At 37.3% G+C, this 19844-nt stretch overlaps 1 pseudogene; it reads right to left on the bottom strand.

The window, feature by feature from the left end:
* Positions 1-822: 822 nt before the first annotated feature.
* Positions 823-19844, bottom strand: part of LOC133754209 (nuclear receptor subfamily 2 group C member 2-like) — an 860911-nt pseudogene continuing 841889 nt past the window's right edge.

Consider the following 19844-nt stretch of genomic DNA (forward strand, 5'->3'; position numbering starts at 1 on the left):
GTGTAGGTGAGGGTTAATGTATTATTTATCTTATAATAAATTGAATGTGAACAGTGCTGATATTTCTTTTGCTTTCCTTTTAATCAGAATTGAATTTCACAAGGAAGATACTATTTGCAATGTTTGCATTTCCAGCAGACAACAATTTAGAGAACAAAATTAGGCACTATGAGTTTGTTGGTAAACAGTGCTCAGTATCTAGGAGAGAATGGATGACCAACATCTTTAACTTCCCATTGATAAAATTTCTGATTTAAAAAATTCAAAATTTACCAGCTGCAGATGTGAAGCTTTATACTATTTTTAGTCATAATGTGCATGCTTAAAACAAGTGAACATCATTTTAAATAATGGGGTGGTAAAAAAAGAGCATGGGGTTCAAAGATTTCTTAACATACGTATACAAGGGAGCTTCAAGAAGGTTTATTAAAAGTAGAATTAAGTGTATTTTTTTCAAAACTATTTAAATTCATACAGAGTTTTTATTTTTTTCTTTTAGTTTTCTTTAATACCAATCTCTGACATTATAAAACTTCATTTTTGCTTTTTGTCCCTTGAGAATTTCTAAATACAAATTTAGTTAAAAGAATGTCCCAAAATCTGATATTTCATTAAAAGGCGTTAAAATGTTTCTTAGGCATGAACAGATCCACTAGTCTTTTAGTTGTGGTTGTTTGGGGTTAACTGATGAGAAGAAACCAGGTAGGAAATGGCTAGCATACCGAGACTATCATCACAAGACAAAATGTCACTATTTTTATCTCATTTGTGTCTTGGTTGGTCTGGAGGATCCGGTGTTTCTGGGTAGGCATGAGGTGTGCACTATAGGCAGGATCCTGAGATCTAGCTGTTGTACTCTGCGGTCTTCATCTTGAGGATATAGGATATTATGCTGTCTATCAAAACATCGCAAATGAGATCAGTAAAAAAAATGTTCTTCTGTTATGTTGGCGCTCATGAACCTGGATACTGGGCCAATTGGTAGGTCTGTTCCAAGTAGGTTTTCTGAGTATAATCCTGTAACTCCATCTGTGCTTTTTCCTTGAATTTTCTTTTTTTTAACTTTTATTTAATGAATATAAATTTCCAAAGTACAGCTTATGGATTATAATGGCTTCCCCCCTCCATGACTCCCCTCCCACCTGCAACCTTCCCCTTTCCCACTCCCTCTCCCCTTCCATTCACATCAAGATTCGTTTTCAATTCTCTTTATATACAGAAGATCAGTTTAATATATATTAAGTAAAGATTTCAACAGTGTGCCCCCACATAGCAACACAAAGTCAAACCTGGATGCTCAGGGCTAAAGAGAACTATAACTTTAAAGGATGCGTATTCATAGCTGCCTATATCCAGCTTTGTCATGCGGTTGCAGAACTCCTACAGCTTCCAGATGTGCTACAATGACCTGTTTTATCCAGTAGACAGAAAGTGTATCTTCCTGGATGCTGTTATGCAGGTGGTTGATAATGGCAGCCAGAATGGTGGAGAGTGTTGGGAATCAAGACATCCACAGTACTGACAATTTTGAGGCTGTATGTCTAACATGGCCAATCAACCCTTGAGGAAGTGAAGAGGGGGTTGCACACAGTGAACGCTGTCCTAGTTTCACAGAACACTGCATGGAGCAATAGGGAATTTGGCTGTATAAGAAGTGCACAGCATTTTCAACCACTCATTTCAAAGGGACTTAGTACAAATTTGTGAAGAAGGGATGTACTAGCAAGTCAGGGAGCTTGGTTCACTATGGATTATCAGGCATTGTGTGATGATACTATGGATCACCAGAGAAAGGGTTGCATTAGTTCATCAGTTCATATTTACCCCCAATTCTAAGGGCCACTGCCAAACATATAGCCTCTTCCTTTACAGTGGACTTCAGATACCCCTGCATGGGTTGAGCATTGGCCCATGAATGAGAACTGAAGACTCTTCAACATTTGGTTAAGGATCCAATTAAAACTGGGACATATAGAGCCAATAGTGAGTCTGTGGAACACACCAATTTTTGTAATACAAAAAAAAAAAGACAGGCAAATTTAGGTTATTACATAACCTCAGAGCTCTTAATAATGTCATGAAAAAGATGGGTATGAACAGCCTGCACTTCCAGCTCCTTCTGCTATCCCTGCTCATTACCATATCATTATTTTGGACCTAAAAGATTGCTTTTTCTCTATTCCTCTCCATCCTAGAGACAAAGAGTGATTCACATTTCCAGTGCACCAGTTAAATAATAGTATCCCTACACCCTGATATCAGTGGACAGTCCTCTCCAAGGAAATGAAAAATGGTCCTAATATATGCCAGTATTATGTTAATAAAGGCTGCACAACCTTTCCTTTGCCTATATCCCACAGTTTTCCCCATTCATTATATTGATGATATATTGGTAGGAAATCCAGATGAGGATAACTTAGACAAACCCTTTTGTGACCTTCAGGGTATGCTGTATAAACAGACTGTACATAGCACCAGAAAATGTACAAAAGTAGAAACTTTTGCAATATTTGGGAACAATAATTACTGACACAGTCATAAGATTTATAAAACCCCATTTTGAGTTAAAGAAAACTTTAAAGTTAAATGAGCTAAAAAAAAAAAAACCTCGGATATTAATTGGTGTAGACCATATTTTTCCATTACTACTGCTCAAATGAGTCCTTTATTTCAATTATTGGAGGGAGATTCCACTTTAATTCAATAAGAATGGCTACTCTTCAGGCTCAGGAGGTATTTCAATTGATAAAGTTTTGGATAAAATGGAACTACATAGATAAAATCCGAGAAAAGGAAACACAATTATTTATAGTCCCTACCAAAATAATGGGAATAATGAACCAAAATCCAGAAGCAGTCAGAGTATACCCATCTCTCTCATGTACTTCCTAACTTCATCACACCTTATTTAACTATGATTATGATTCTTAATAAGGAAGACAGAAAACAGTGTTAAGCTATTGCTGGGGAAGAGTACCATACCCTCATACTACATTTAAATAAACAAGAAGTAGAGTATCTGCATTAAAATGATCCCATAGGGCAAGCTACTATATAGCATTTTCTGAGAAAAATAAACTCCCACTACCCATCTAGGAAGTTGCTGACTCTCCTTACTTGCAAGACCCATGTTATACCTAAAATGCTGAGTAGACACTCTGTTCCCCAGGCTGATATCCTCTGTACAAATGGTAGTTCTACAGAGACAGCCACAATGACTTGTTATAAATTAAATCAAAAACTTTCTGTTCACAAGACTTGGCATAATATTCAGGGATCAGCACAAATTTTGGAATTAGTGGGTGTTCACAATGACTTACAAATGACTTCCCAAGAGGTCAATGTCCCAGAGGAGAGAGGAGACACTGAAGTGTATGGGGGAGGAGCAGAGCTGCAGGTCCCACAGGGGCTGTGGGGAAGGAGGAAACTGTTATTGTTTTTGTCAGTGAAAGGTCAGAGTTCTTGACCCCATTACTGTAGCCCCTGCAGCCTGGGCACCAGGAGGAGGAGCATGAATGTTCTTCCTCTTCTCAGGGCCAACCATGCCATGCAGTTTTTCTATAATACATATTTTCCATGAATTCTTTAAAGTCTAATCATATCATCGCAGATTTCATTTTGTAGATATAGTATGATTTTTTTCCAATATTTAAACATTCTTTATGTAACATAGTTACCTTAATTCATGAGTTAATGGTATTTATTTTTATTCAGCAATGAAGTCCTATCCAATTTAATGAGCAATGCTTACTTCAACTTTCCCACATGACAGGCATGTCCTGGGAAGAAACCAAGTCAATATTCCTATTAACATTTCACTGATATTTTTAGATATACTTATTTAGCTGAAGGTCAGAGTTACAGGGAGAGATACAGAAAGACCCTGAAACTGTGGGTTCACTCCTTGCAATGTCCAAGTTGGGTCATGCAAAAACCAGGAGCTTCATCCAGGTCTCCCATATGGGCGGTGGTGACCCACACACTCAGGCCATTTTCTGCTGTCTTTCCAGGCCATTACCATGGAGATAGATCAGAAGTGAAGCCACCAGGACATAAACTGGCACCTATATGGGGGCAGAAATTGCTCCTTGTAGCTTTACCCACTATGTCACAATGAAGGCCCCTATTTCACTGAATTGCAGGAGACAAAGGCCAGCTATACTCAATTCCACCTCAGTATTACTTTTTAGTCTGGATTCTCTTAGATTATCCTGGAATATTTTATCTACAAAATATCCTTCAAAAGGAAGAAAGTTTTAAGGCTAAATCTTTATAGGTTACAGGTAAACATGTTTGAGTAGAAGGCAGTGTGTTTGTGCAGTATGTGTATCACATATTGTGTTGCTATAGAGGTGATCTGCTTTATAAAGTCCAGGACACCCTAATATTGTGTGGAACACAGTGGTACTAATATTTATGTTATTTAACTGAAATTCAAATTCTTCTTCTTTTTTTTAATTTTGACAGGCAAAGTGGATAGTGAGAGAGAGAGGCAGAGAGAATGGTCTTCCTTTTGCCGCTGGTTCACCCTCCAATGGCCGCCGCGGCTGGCTCCGCGCTGATCTGATGGCAGGATCCAGGGGCTTCTCCTGGTCTCCCATGGGGTGCAGGGCCCAAGCACTTGGGCCATCCTCCACTGCACTCCCTGGTAACAGCAGAGAGCTGGCCTGGAAGAAGGGCAACCAGACAGAATCTGGTATGCCGGCGCCGCTAAGTGGAGGATTAGCCTCTTGAGCCACGGCGCCGGCCTAAATTCAAATTCAACTAAATACTCCATCATTCTAAGTCTGAATGCCTTACTCAAAAGACACATAAAAGCTTCCCAAATTAACTAATAAAATGACAAATTGCTATGTATGTTGTATATTGTGGTTATTTCCTTCTTGTTACCAAGTGCATAAGGTCACTTGGCTATCATATAAATTTCCACTCCCAACAATCTTTAAACAATTTCCCAATAATTAAGATTATTTGCTTTTCTTCTCTCTCTCTCTCTCTCTTTTTTTTGACAGGCAGAGTTAGACAGTGAGAGAGAGACAGAGAGAAATATCTTCCTTTTTCGTTGGTTCAACCCCCAATGGCCACTGTGGCCAGTGGGCTAGGGCTGGCACACCGCACTGATCAGAAGCCAGGAGACAGGTGCTTCTCCTGGTTTCCCATGCAGGTGCAGGGCCCAAGAATTTGGGCCATCCTCCATTGTACTCCTGGGCCACAGCAGAGAACTGGACTGGAAGAGGAGCAACCAGGACAGAATCTGGTGCCCCCACAGGGACTTGAACCCGGGGTGCTGGTGCCACAAGTGGAGGATTAGCTTAGTGAGCTGTGGCGCAGGCCATACACTGATTATTTTCTACTCCTATCTTTAGGCTTCACAAAATGCCTCTTGTAATTCTAATTTGACTTCTACATTATTTTAATAGAAAAGCTTTATTTAATAAACATAAATTTCAAAAGTACAACTTTTAGATTATAGCAGTTTTTTCCCCCATAATCACCCTCCCATCTGAAAACCATCCCATTTCCACTCCCTCTCTCATCTCATTCTTAATTAAGATTTATTTTTAATTATCTTTATATACATAAGATCAACTCTATACCAAGTAAAGATTTCAGCAGTTTGCACCCACACAGACACACAAAGTATAAAGTACTGTTTTAAGACTAGTTTACCCCACGTAGCAACAGAAAGTGAAAAAATATTGTTGAAATCCTTACTTAATATACACTAAACTGATCTTCTGTATATAAAGAGAATTGAAAATGAATCTTGAAGTGACTGGAAGGGGAGAGCAAGCAGGAAAGGGGAGGGTTGTGGATGGGAGGGAATTTATGGGGGGGGGGAGAAGCCATTGTAATCCATAAACTGTACTTTGGAAATTTATATTCATTAAATAAAAGTTTAAAAAAAAGAATAGTTTACCTTTAATTCACATAGTAAAACACATTAAGGACAGAGGTCCTACATGGGGAATAAGTGCACAGTGATTTCTGTTGTTGATTTAAGAGTGTCAACTGTTAAATTGACTTCTACATTATTGTAGTAACATTCTACTGAATAGAAAAACTTCCCTTGTTAGGTGAGGCTATTAGTAATGCTCAAGCTATGATTCCTAATCAAAGCACAGAAAGGCAGGATCACTGCTTCCATAACAATGGCTACAACTTGACCTTTTCTCAAATAGCCACAGCTCAAGCACCATGACCCTAAGAATAGGATGCCTTGTATGAGGGAAGATTAGACTGTTTGTGCTCTTTGACCTAGTAATTTCATTTCTAGGAATTTATGCTAAGGAAACAGAATCCACAAAGACATCTGCAGGTAATGTTCCTTACAGGTTTACTTGTAATAGCAATAAATCAACAAATAAATAGAAACAAAAATGGAGGTCAACATTCAAATCTCCATCAGCATAGGATTAGGTATGTCCCCAGATAGTGAACCAAACAAGATTAGTTTCCTAATGGGACCTGACCCTACTGTCCAGTCTCAACAAACTATGTGATCTCATAAAAACACCAAAGACAAAAAAGCTCTCCATGCTTCAAATCCACCAATAGATTCTCATTTTATTTTTATTAATTATTTATTCATTTGAAAAAGCTAAAATTGCATTTTAATTATGAACAATGGGTATTTCAAAAAGTTTGAGGGAAAAATAACTCAAAGCTAAATTTATTTTAGTGGAAGAAATTCTGAAATCTATGTATGTATGTGGTCTATAAAAACTAATAGAACATGTTTATTATAAAAATCTATACATAGATTCAAATCTTTTTCAACAAAAATAAACTCTTTATTCCATTTTGCATGAACTATCTAAAATATCATTGTCTGCATTGTTCTGCAATATGTACACATTGTAGAATGACCAAACAGTGAATTAATACATATATCATCTTGCACATTTTTAAGAGGCAGTAGTTCTTAAATCTATTTTTCTACAATTTTGGAGAATACAATACATTTTTATTAACCATAGTCACCATGTTTCACATTTTATTCATGATCCAGCTCAATTATCTTCTATTTTTTGATTACATACCCACATTTTTCTTCCACTAATTAAGATATTTAACTTTATTGTCTATTGAACTTAAATGTTCTTTTCCTAGTTTCTTAAAGTTACTCTATTATTATGTTTTAATATTAAATATTACCAATTAGTGAGGTCTTTCAAACTGTTATAGCTAAACTAACATTTTCCCCTATGCCAGGACCGGACACATTACAACATTTTATTTTTTTCTCTAGAGCACTTTAAAAACAAACTATTTTTACACAACATTTTATTTTGTGCTACCTGTTGAAATATGCTCTATGAGGTCAGAGTTTTTGACATTCAGCCCACTCCAGAATGTAGAATGAATTATAGAAAATTCAGATATATGAATCTCATTTTCAATACAAGTTAGCAATTAACAGGCAGCCCCATAAAGTAAAAAACAAACTAAAACAAACAAAAAAATCCAAAAAACTGAAAATCAAAGCAATTATATTTGTTATGAGAGAGTGATTTATATGCTGATAATGCAGAGGTAGTCAGTAGTACATACAGAAGTGTCTACATTTGAATATCTGAGAAAGATAATTGAAAATGAATCTTGATGTGCATGAAAGGGGATAGGGAGCAGGAGAGGGGAGGGTTGTGGGTGGGAGGAAAGTTATGGGGGGGAAAACCATTGTAATGCATAAGCTATACTTTGGAAATTTATATTCACTAAATAAAAGTTGAAAAAAAAAAACATACAACAGGAAAGCTCCTATATAAATCCAGTAAGTTGAATCACATTTTGAAAATCCCAAACAACCAACCAAGAAAAAAGTCACACAGTAAAATTTCAGGTCCAGATTTACAGAATGCTCCAGAGTTTTAAGGAAGAAAAAACAGATCTACATTTCCCAGACCTACCCAAAGTAAAAATAAGCAGAGAGCATTTTAAAATTTCCTTTGGAAAATCAATGTTACTTTGATGATGCAGCAAGTGGACCAGGCTATGAAATAAAAATTGTTGTTTAAAAGCATCCATTCATAAACTGAGCTAGAGGTATCCAAAGCAAAGTAATAATGTAATAAATTAAACCACATAAGAAAACATCAATAGCAAGCAAGATATAATAAAAAATGAAACAGTCGTTAAAGTTCTCAGAGAAGTCATTCAGGTAGGTAAAAATTACAGGAAGAAAAACCACATCATCTTGTAGATACATGTGGTAAAGCATTTAATAAGGTTCAGTATCTAGTAAAAAAAATGAAAAACTGCTAGCAGAATATTGAAATAATAAAAGCCAGTGAGTTCATTACTCTGATCAAGATTGAAAGGAACTTATAAAAAAGTGCAACTAATACAGGATCACTGGATTTTTCCCCCTCCTGGGAGTAAACCCAGACAATGATAGCTGTACTATCTCTCTTCAACTTCCTAGTATAGGAGTAGTAAGGGAAATAAAACAGTAAAAGAAGCTATAAGGTGCAAAGATCAACTTCTAAGCAACAAAATGTGACTGTATTGGATGTTGCTTTTACACAGAGATGAACTATGAAGTCTAAAAACACATACAAGGGATAAATGAAATTAATGGAAAAATCAATATATAAATAATACATAAAATATATAAAATCCATTGGATTACTAAGTACAGCAAGGAATAGAAAATAATATTGAAGGACAATAGGCAAACTAGAAAAAGTCTGTAAGAGAAATAGAAAAAAAAGGATGAAAGTATTCAATATCTTTAAATATTCTTAAAATTAAATTAAAAATGAATGAAAAGAAAAACGTGTCCCATATATATCATGAAAAGGAAAGGCTTGGATGTCAATAAGCAGCCCCTAAGTTTTAACTGACCTGAATGAAGGAAGCTGCTGCGACCCTCAGGCAGGATCTTCTCAGGAACAGTGACCAGGGAGGCAGAAAGGGCCAGCAGGTGGCAGGACCAGGAGGTGAAAACCCCTCCTCTGTTGGCAGGTGATGTGAGGACTGTGTCAGAACTAACCCAGGACCGGCCCCTACTTTTCTCCCCTGTGATCCCTGAAGATGGGCGTCTGCGCTGTGGAGGGTGCTGATTGGCTCCGTTCTTTATGACGTAGTGCGTGCCCTTGGCTATCCAAACTGTACAATCAGCGGCGCTTGCGTAAACAACACATAATCACGCGGGATCTTGACGTCATAGTAGTCTTCCGGTTTTGCGGTGGAGAGAGGTCCAGGGAGGAGTTTTCACGGATGGGAACCTGAGAAGGTAAAGAGCATCAGTTCTGTTTTCTGATCTTCCTTCAAGCAGGACACCTGGCAGAGGTGAGTGTGTGGGACAGGGAGTGCGGGGAGGGGAAGCAGGGTTGGCAGAAGTTGATGTTCTGCCAGGCAGGACTCCCAGGGCTCACAGGGGTTGTCCCTGGGCCTCATGTCACTGCTAGCACCTCACTTCCTTCACCCCCACTGGTCCACGGTGTAGGGCTGGACTGGCACCTGGACTCCGGGCTTCCTGTCCCTTCCTCACAGAGACTTGTCAGCTCGGGAACCATCTCTGGGCAGCTGGGTGGCAGCAGTCGCCCATCTTCCTCGATTGTGCAGTGGGGATGAGTGGTTGTTTGGGAGAATCCGTGCTGGGGGTGGGAGGGTGCATGCAGGCGAGCGGCTGTCCTCCATGGGGTCCTCAGTTCCTCTTTTCATCCCAGGGCGGACCTTATTCTGATTATGTCAGAGGCAGGGTCTCAATTCACAAACTCTGACCTCTCAGCATAGCTCTCTCTGGGAGTCTGATATCAGTGTTATAGAGTAGGCAAGTTAAAATTAAAGCTGTGTGACTCAAGGCTTTTGGTCCAGGTTTTAGTGGGGCAGGAGGACACTGTGGTTCGATAGTTGAATGTCGTTTTATCATGTACACGTTCCCTTAACAGGCTGTCATCTGTGTTTCAACTTCTAAAATAGAAACTTCAGTCACATTTATGAATGTTTTAAAAAAGATTTCTGTTCCCTGATAACCTTTTCCCAATATCAAAGATATAAAGTAAAGCTTGGATTCCTCACGTTTTTTTTTTTTTTTTGGTTTGTATTTTAACAGGGTAATTTTTCAAGATTATTTGAGTACAGTTGACAAAATTTGTTTTTATTGAAGGCGTGCAACCTGATATTTTAATACTTTACTGGAATTTCAAAAATATAGGGAAAATTCAGATTATTTTTAAACCCATTTTCACAAAACTTTTGGAGTCCCCTTGTGCATATATATCATGAAATTATTAGGACAATCCAACTTACATGTCCATCAACTTACATAGTTCTTCATGGAGTACTTAAGATATGAATAAGTTGTATCTAATGCTGTATTCATATCATTATTGTGTTTTATATTATAGCTCAAGGAGTTAATTTATCCCATAATTGTAAATGTGTATTATTCAAATAATATCTTTCCATTTCCTCCACTCTCAGGCCCCTGGTAACCACCATTCTGTTCTGTCTTTAATTTGACTTTATTATATTCCATTTATACATGAGAGTATGTGGTATTTATCATTCTCTATGCTATTCCAAATAGTGTAATGTCCACATCAATACTTTTGGATCCAAATTGTGAAAAAATGTCAGAATTTCATTTTCTCCACATCTGATTCAGCATTTGACATTTTTAATTTTATTTTACTTTTTGATAATATCTTTTTAGCCAAGTGAGGTAGTAGGCATTATGATCTTTATTAGCATTGCTGAGCCATTTTTCATGATTGCTTGCATCTGTTGATTGGAAAAATCTGATCAAATACTTTGTCCATTTTTATACAGTATTCACTTTTGCGATATGTATGTTCTTTATATTATTACATTACTCTTACTATCATCTGCCAAGATTTTCTCCCCTTTATTTCTCTTTTAATTTTTTCTTTTGGTATGCAGAATCTTTCTTCAGTTTTTTAAAAATATTTATTTATTTGAAAGGAGAGTTACAGAGAGACAGCATGAGAAGTCTTCCATCCTCTGGTTCACTCCCCCCGGATGGATGCTGTGGCAGAGCTGAGCTGATCTGCACCCACAAGTCAGGAGTTTCTTTTGGGACTGCCAAGCACTTGGGCCATCTTCTACTGATTTCCCAGGCCATAGTAGAGAACTGGTTCAGAAGTGAAGCAGCCAGGACTCAAACAGGTTCCCAAGTGGGATGCCAGCACTGTAGGGGGCTGGTTTTTATGTTTATCTGCTATGCCACAGCACTGGTGACATCTTCAGCTTTGTTTTAAACCTATAAATCTTTTATTTAAGATATACAAGCTTAATGCATTTCATAAATACAAATTTAGGAGCATAGTGATCCTACCCATCCTGCCCTCCCTCTCACCTGCACCCCCACCCTTCTTCCTCCTCCCCTCCTATTCCCAACCTTATTTTTTGCTAAGATTTATCTAAGATATATTTTCTATTAACTTTAAACACAAAAGATTAACCCTACACTAAATAAATAATTAAACAAATAGCATTAAAAAAACACTGTCCCTCAACAGTGGGGACAAGGACTATTCAAAGTCATTACATCTCAAAGTGTCACTTTCATTTCTATGATTACCTTTGAGGCATACTTTAGTTACCACAGATCAGGGAGTTCATTTAGTATTTGTCTTTCTGAGACTGACTTATTTCACTAAATATTATATGTTCCAAATGAAAATGAAAGTATTCCATTTTTATTTTATTTTTTTTTTTGCAATCCTACTTCCTTATTTTTGCTTTTGTCACCTGTGCATTTGGTGTCATATCCATATTATGGCTAAGGCTAAAGCCAATGAATTTGCTCCCAGTATTTAAGGAGCTTTAAGTCCTGAGATCTTCTGTGTAAGCCTTCAATCCATTTGGATTGATTTTCAGGCATGGTGTAATATAATGATTCACTTTCAGATTCTGGCATGTGGATGGCCAATTTGCCCCTGCCTCCAATGCTGGCCCCCAAAATGTCCAGTGAGTACACTTGGTGAACCCAATCTCACCTGCTGGATCCAGCACCCCTGACGCTGTGCCTGGAGCTGGGCAGTGATAAGGTAGAAACTGGCAGAGTCCAGTTTTCCCCTGACTTGCTGTCTCATTTCCCAGGCACATCCTGCTGTGCTCTGCTGCTCTGACCTGGCTGTATTGGGAGACCTCAGAAGGGGAGCATTCAGGGACAGATACATGAGGAGAGTTTGTGATGTTGGGGAGAAACAGACTGTACAGTGATGGCGTTGGGCTCATGGGGCTGTGCCCCCTCTCTGCAAGTCAGAGATGTGGAGGTACTTCAAAATTTTCCTGGAGGAATGACATTGTTTACAACCTTGTTTAGGATACCCACATCCCGTATTGGAGTGTCTGGGCTAAAGTCATATCTTCCACTTCCAGCTTCCTGCTCATGTGTGGTCCTGGATGGGAGGCAGTGATTGTTGAGGTAGTGAATCCTTGCCACTAACCTGAGAGATGTGGGTTGAGTTCCTGGCTTCAGCTTGGTCTGGCACAGCCATAGCTGTATTGGGCATTTGTGAAGTGAACAAGGGAGGGTGTTCTCTATTCCTCTCTGTCTCTGTCCATGTCTCTTTTTCTTCCACACTAATTAATTAATGAATTTGTAAAAAGTACATGAAATAATTGGTACCAATTCAGAGTTAAATTATAGGAGTAAGTACCTAGTGTTACATAGCATATTGGAGTAACTATAGTCCATAATCTTATATTATATGAACAAATAGAATTGTGAATTGTAATGTTTGAGAAGGGAATGTGTTGTTTATCCTGATTTGATCAGTACACATGGATTAAAACTCATATTGTATTCCATAGATATGTACAATTATTGTCAATAAAAAATTAAAACAACATTTTACTTGATGTATAATGTTACAAGTTGTTGAAATATTTAAATTAGTATCACAATTAATGTGATCTTTGGAAGTAGTTTATTAATACAAATGTAATCTAGAACACATGAACTGACATTTTGTCATGTTAAGTGGAGCAATCAGAAGGCAGTATTTTACCTTAAATTAATGACTAATATTTTAAACTGTTTCATATAAGAAAAAATAAATCATTTCTTAAAGTGTACATGAAATTAATTAGAATTAGGGCAATATCAAAAAATATGGAATTAAATGTTAGGTTAATTTTGATGCAGAAACTTCTTGAAACAAATGTATAGTTCTTTCATACAAAATATTGTCCATGAATTTTAAATCCACTCATATTCATGGTTTCAAATATTTTTGAACTAAAATGAACATATTTTAATTTCATGTTCCACAAAATACTTGAAGCCCCCTCATATTTATTGTTTTTTAGTTTCTTCTGTGAAGCCCAAACTCATGAGCCTGTCTGTGCAGTCCTAACTGTCCCATGTTTTCAGTGTGTGTTCTATGCTTTGTACTACTTTGTGAGTTATATAGTCATAAGCACAGTATAAGATAAGCCCATTTTCATTAATCCCACAAATGTGTCATATTATTTACAGTACCTCTTCATTGACTATCTGTTCCAGACAGGTTTTAATCCAAATTCTGTCTCCAGAGAGTGACCTTTTCTGGACTGTCCCATAATTGGAATCAAATAGTGTTACAGTATGTGTGGTTTTGCTTTTGATTTCTTTTATCTCTTTTTTCCCTTTTTTGAGTTTCATTACTTTTGTAGTCTGTCATTTCATAATTATTTTTGATTTCTAAAGAGTATAGCATTATAAAAGATACACTACATGTTGTTGTTTTTCCACATCAGTATTTGTGTTGCTTTCACATTTGGGTTTCATGAATATTGCTGAACTGAGTTTTTGGGTGCATGGGGCTTTGTGTCTTTTAGTGATGTATCTTGGAAGGAAACTGCTGAGGCAATAAATAATCCCATGTAAAACATGCTGAGAAACTGCCAAATTATTTTTCCTCGTGGTCTTTCAGTTTTATTGGAAGTTTGTTTATCTATGGCTGAATCAGTCATTTTACTGAATGTGAAGTTGGATTGTCCAGAGGCTTTGATTTGCATTTCCACAATGACTAACTTTAAGCATACCTCTTTTGTAATATTAAAATGTTTACTGAAATCACTGCTTCATTTTATTATACTTTTTAATTATATTTTGTAATTTTAGTATACAATCCATGTTCTTATTTTAATTCTTTAGTGCTATTTTCGTTCTGTGATGCTACAGTGAATGTTCTCATTGATTATATTTTCAGAATGTTCATTGCTACAAAACAGAAATATGATTGATATTTGAATCTTTTATATTTTGCAACATTACTGAATTTTACTTTGAGTGGGTCTATAGTGAGTTCCTTAGGATATATTTTACATACAAGATTATGTGTTAGGCATTACAAGCCAAGTTTGCTATTTTGTTTCTAATTTGGAGAGTTTAATTTTTTATTATGAAGTCTTTAGCAGAATCCTCTAATATACTGTTGAGTAAAACTTGAAAGAGTAGAACTTCTAAGAGTATTTGTGGTTTGTTTTCATCTTATAGGAGTTTACTGTAGATTTTCCATAGGTGCCCTTCTTGAAGTTGTCTTCAATTCCTAGTTTGTTTAGTGTTTTAATCATAAATTGCATTAGTCAAAATGTTTCCTCTATCAATGAGGTTATCAAATTTTGATTTCCTTTTATTAGCATAATTTATTACATTAATTATTTATCTGCAACATTTTCTTTGTTTATATTTGAGAACTACAGAGAGATAGAGTTCTTACCTTCTGGTTCACTTCTCAAATGTCTGAAGTAACTAGGTCTGGGCTAGAACTGAGACCAGAGCCAGAAGTCAGAAACACAATCAAGGCCTCCTATTTGGGTGGCAGGGAACCAATTGTGCCATCACCACTGCCTCCCAGAGACCAAATTGACAAGAACCTGGAGTCAGGATTCCAAGCTAAACACTGAACTGTAATATGGAGTCAAGGCATCTTAGCCAGCATCTTAAATGATGGGCCGAATGCCCACACTTAACCTCTCTAGTCAGCTCATTTGGTCTATCTGTTTTTGCGGTAATAATGCATTGTTTTCATGACTTTTGCTTTTGAATTAAGGGAATGTGAAACCTTGATATTTATCAAATTTTCAGTAGCATTTTGTGTATACAAATCATTGACATTCCATGTGAATTTTCTGTATAGTTTTTTTTTAATTTCTGCTAAAAGTAAGTATTGGAATGTTATAAATAATATTTTGAATTTATAGATCACTTCAGATCACATTGATTTCATTTTAATGAAAGTTTTTCTCTTTTTAAAAAATTTTTTGGAAGACATAGTTACATACAGTGAGAGAGATCTTCCATCCACTAGTTCACTCCCCAAATAGCTGCAACAGCTGGGCTTGAAACAGTCCAAACCCAGCAGCTTCTTCTGAGTCTCCCATGTGGATGGCATAAGCCCAAGGACTTAGACCATGCTACACTGATTTTCCCAGGTGCTTTAGCAGGGAGCTAGATCAGAAGTGGAACAGCCAGTTCTTGAACCAGCTCTCATAAGAGATGCCTGCATCGCAGGCAGCAGCTTTACCCACTATACCACAAAGCCAGCCCCGATTCTGATTTCTTATATATATTTTATAATACACAAACACAGGATATATTTCCATTTACTTGGGCATCTTTAATTCCTATCAGTAATCCTTTATAGTTTTCAGTGATTAGATATTTTATTTATTTGGTTAAATGTATTCCTAATTATTTTATTCCTTTTGAGGCTACTGAAAGTTCAGTTGTCCTTGGTATTTCCTTTTGGGATTGTTCACTTTTAGTGTATAAAAATGCAGCTACTGGGGGGCGGAGCCAAGATGGCGGATAGTGAGGACGTGCGCCGTAGTTTGGAAAATAAAGTTTCATAAAAGTGGAATTACTCTAGCCTCAGGAAAAGACTCAAGAAAAAAGCTGCAGAGGAAACGCTTCCGGATCTAGTGGATGTGACACAGAGGACCTACAGGGAACCCACCGCGTGGAAACTCAACCGAGGGAGAGGAGCCAAAAACTCTCGCCAGTGTGGGAACAGGAGGGAGGTAAGACAAAGACAGCAGAAACCCCAGACATTGGGGGGGAAAAGCAGAGGCCTCTCTTGTCACTCAACCAGCAAAACAAAGAGCGCCATTTTACATATCTAAAGCACAGCCACACACTCAGTAACTTCGGAATTTGGTGAATCTTGAGAACACATTGAGGGCTGCATAAACACTTTGTGTGGTCCCAGGGGTAGATCAAACGAATACTCGAATACTCGAATACTCGCAGAGGCCAGATTTCAACTACCCTCAATTTCACTCAGCCATTCGAGATTACTTCCCAACTAGGTCAAAAAAAAGAGAGAAAGAGAGAGCACAATCCAGTAAGGAGCAAGGGAGTGAACAATCTGGGTGAGTCGCTTTTTGTACAGCCCTAAAGCTGAAGAATCAAGCATAGCTCTCTGGCCACACCCATCACAGCACCTAAGGATCCATCAAAGCAGACAGCCCACTTAGAGGCAAAGTATAATGAGAAAAAAAACCACAGCAAAAAAAAAAAAAAAAACAGAAATTATCTCCAACATGCCAAACAACAAACAACAAACATAGAAGCCGAGGTAACAAGAGCAAGGAAGACACTAGGATGCCCCAAAATAAAAAAGACACCCCAATGCAGGATTATGAAGATGAAGAGATAGAGGAAATGCAAGAAGCAGATCTCAAACAATTGATAAGAACATTAAGAAGTTCTCAAAAACAAATTCTTGAACTACAGAAATCCTTAATGGACAAGATAGAAAATCTCTCTTGTGAAAATGAAATATTAAGGAGGAATCAAAATGAAATGAAACAACTAGTAGAACATGAAACTGTAATATTGACAAAAATCCACAATGAAATGAAGAACTCAATAGATCAAATGACAAACGCATAAGAAAGATTAAAAACAGAATGGATGAAGCAGAATAGAGAATAATGGAATTAGAAGACAGAGAACAGGAAAGGAAACAGTCAAATCAAAGAAAAGAAGAAGAAATCATAAATCTAAAAAATACTGTCATGAATCTACAGGATAATATTAAAAAACCCAACATTCGGGTTCTAGGAGTTCCTGAAGGCATGGAGAGAGAGAAAGGATTAGAAGGCCTTTTTAGTGAGATACTAGCAGAAAATTTCCCAGGTTTGGAGAAGGACAGAAACAGCCTAGTACAGGAAGCTCATAGAACCCCTAATAAACATGATCAAAAGAGATCCTCACCATGACATGTCGTAATCAAACTCACCACAGTGAAACATAAAGAAAAGATCCTAAAATGTGCAAGAGAGAAACGCCAGATTACTCTCAGAGGATCCCCAATTAGACTCACAGCTGACTTCTGTTCAGAAACCCTACAAGCTAGAAGGGAATGGCGAGACATAGCCCAGGCACTAAGAGAGAAAAACTGCCAGCACAGAATATTATATCCTGCAAAGCTCTCATTTGTGAATGAAGGTGAAATTAAGACTTTTCACAGCAAACAGAAACTGAAAGAATTTGTTGTCACACGTCCAGCCCTGCAAAAGATGCTTAACGATGTGTTACACACAGAAACACAAAAACATGGTAACCAATATGAAAGAAGATAAAGGAAGGAAACCTCACAGCAAAAGATCACAGGAGTCTCAAACCATATATTAGAAAAAATCTTTGGCAAATGACAGGGCAAAGTTACTCCTTCTCATTAGTCACATTGAATGTTAATGGCTTGAACTGTCCAGTTAAAAGACACCAATTGGCTGATTGGGTTAAGGAACAAAACCCATCTTTTTGCTGCTTACAAGAAACTCATCTTTCCAATAATGAACCATACAGGCTGAAAGTGAAAGGCTGGAAAAAGATATACCATGCCAACAGAAATGAAAAAAGAGCGGGCGTAGCCATCTTAATATCGGACAACATAAACTTTACCACAAAAGCTGTTAGGAGAGACAAAGAGAGGCACTATATAATGATTAAGGGATCCATTCAACAGGAAGATATAATGATTATCAATGTATATGCACCTAATTACAGGGCACCAGCTTATTTAAAAGACTTGTTAAGGGACTTAAAGGGAGACTTAGACCCCAATACAATAGTACTGGGGGACTTCAATACTCCACTCTCAGAGATAGACAGATCAACAGGACAGAAGATCAACAAGGAGACAGTAGATTTAAATGACACTATAGCACAAATGGATCTAACAGATATCTACAGAACATTTCATCCTACATCTAAAAACTTTACATTCTTCTCAGCAGTACATGGAACCTTCTCTAGGATTGACCACATACTAGGCCATAAAGCAAGTCTCAGCAAATTCAAAAGAATTAGAATCATACCATGCAGCTTCTCAGACCACAAAGGAATGAAATTGGAAATTAGCAACTCGGGAATCCCTAGAACACGTGCAAACACATGGAGGTTGAACAACATGCTCCTGAATGAACAATGAGTCATAGAAGAAATTAAAAGAGAAATCAAAAATTTTCTGGAAGTAAATGAGGATAAAAGCACAAAATACCAAAACCTATGGGATACAACAAAAGCAGTGTTAAGAGGAAAGTTTATATCAATAGGTGCCTACATCAAGAAATTGGAAAGGCACCAAATAGATGAGCTTTCAAGTCATCTCAAGGACCTAGAAAATCTGCAGCAAACCAGACCCAAATCTAGTAGGAGAAGATAAATAATTAAAATCACAGAAGAAATCAACAGGATTGAATCCAAAAAAACATTACAAAAAATCAGCCAAATGAGGAGCTGGTTTTTTGAAAAAATAAACAAAATTGACACCCCATTGGCACAAGTAACTAAAAAAAAGAAGAGAAAAGACCCAAATCAATAGGATCAGAGATGAAATGGGAAACATAACAACAGACACCACAGAAATAAAAAGAATCATCAGAAATTACTACAAGGACTTGTATGCCAGCAAACAGGGAAATCTATCAGAAATGGATAGATTCTTGGACACATACAACCTCCCTAAATTGAGCCAGGAAGACATAGAAAACCTAAACAGACCAATAACTGACACAGAAATTGAAACAGTAAAAAGGCCCTCCCAACAAAGAAAAGCCCAGGACCAGATGGATTCACTGCTGAGTTCTACTAGACATTTAGAGAAGAACTAACTCCAATTCTTCTCAAACAATTCAAAGCAATCGAAAAAGAGGAAATCCTCCCAAATTCTTTCTATGAAGCCAGCATCACCTTAATTCCTAAGCCAGAAAAAGATGCAGCATTGAAAGAGAATTACAGACCAATATCCCTGATGAACAGAGATGCAAAAATACTCAATAAAATTCTGGCCAATAGAATGCAACAACACATCAGAAAGTTCATCCACCCAGAACAAGTGGGTTTTATCCCTGGTATGCAGGGATGGTTCAAAGTTCACAAAACAACGTAATACACTACCTTGACAGACTGCAGAAGAAAAACCATATGATTCTCTCAATAGATGCAGAGAAAGCATTTGATAAAATACAACACCCTTTCATGATGAAAACCCTAAGCAAACTGGGTATGGAAGGAACATTCCTCCATACAATCAAAGCAATTTATGAAAAACCCATGGTGAACATCCTATTGAATGGGGAAAAGTTGGAAGCATTTCCGCTGAGATCTGGTACCAGACTGGATGCCCACTCTCACCACTGCTATTCAATATAGTTCTGGAAGTTCTAGCCAGAGCTATTAGGCAAGAAAAAGAAATGAAAGGGATACAAATTGGGCAGGAAGAACTCAAACTATCCCTCTTTGCAGATGATATGATTCTTCCTTTAGGGGACCCAAAGAACTATACTAAGAGACTACTGGAACTCATCGAAGAGTTTGGCAAAGTAGCAGGATATAAAATCAATGCACAAAAATCAACAGCCTTTGTATACAC

This window comes from Lepus europaeus, chromosome Y (assembly GCF_033115175.1).
Source record: "Lepus europaeus isolate LE1 chromosome Y, mLepTim1.pri, whole genome shotgun sequence".
In the NCBI taxonomy this organism is placed as follows: Eukaryota; Metazoa; Chordata; class Mammalia; order Lagomorpha; family Leporidae; genus Lepus; species Lepus europaeus.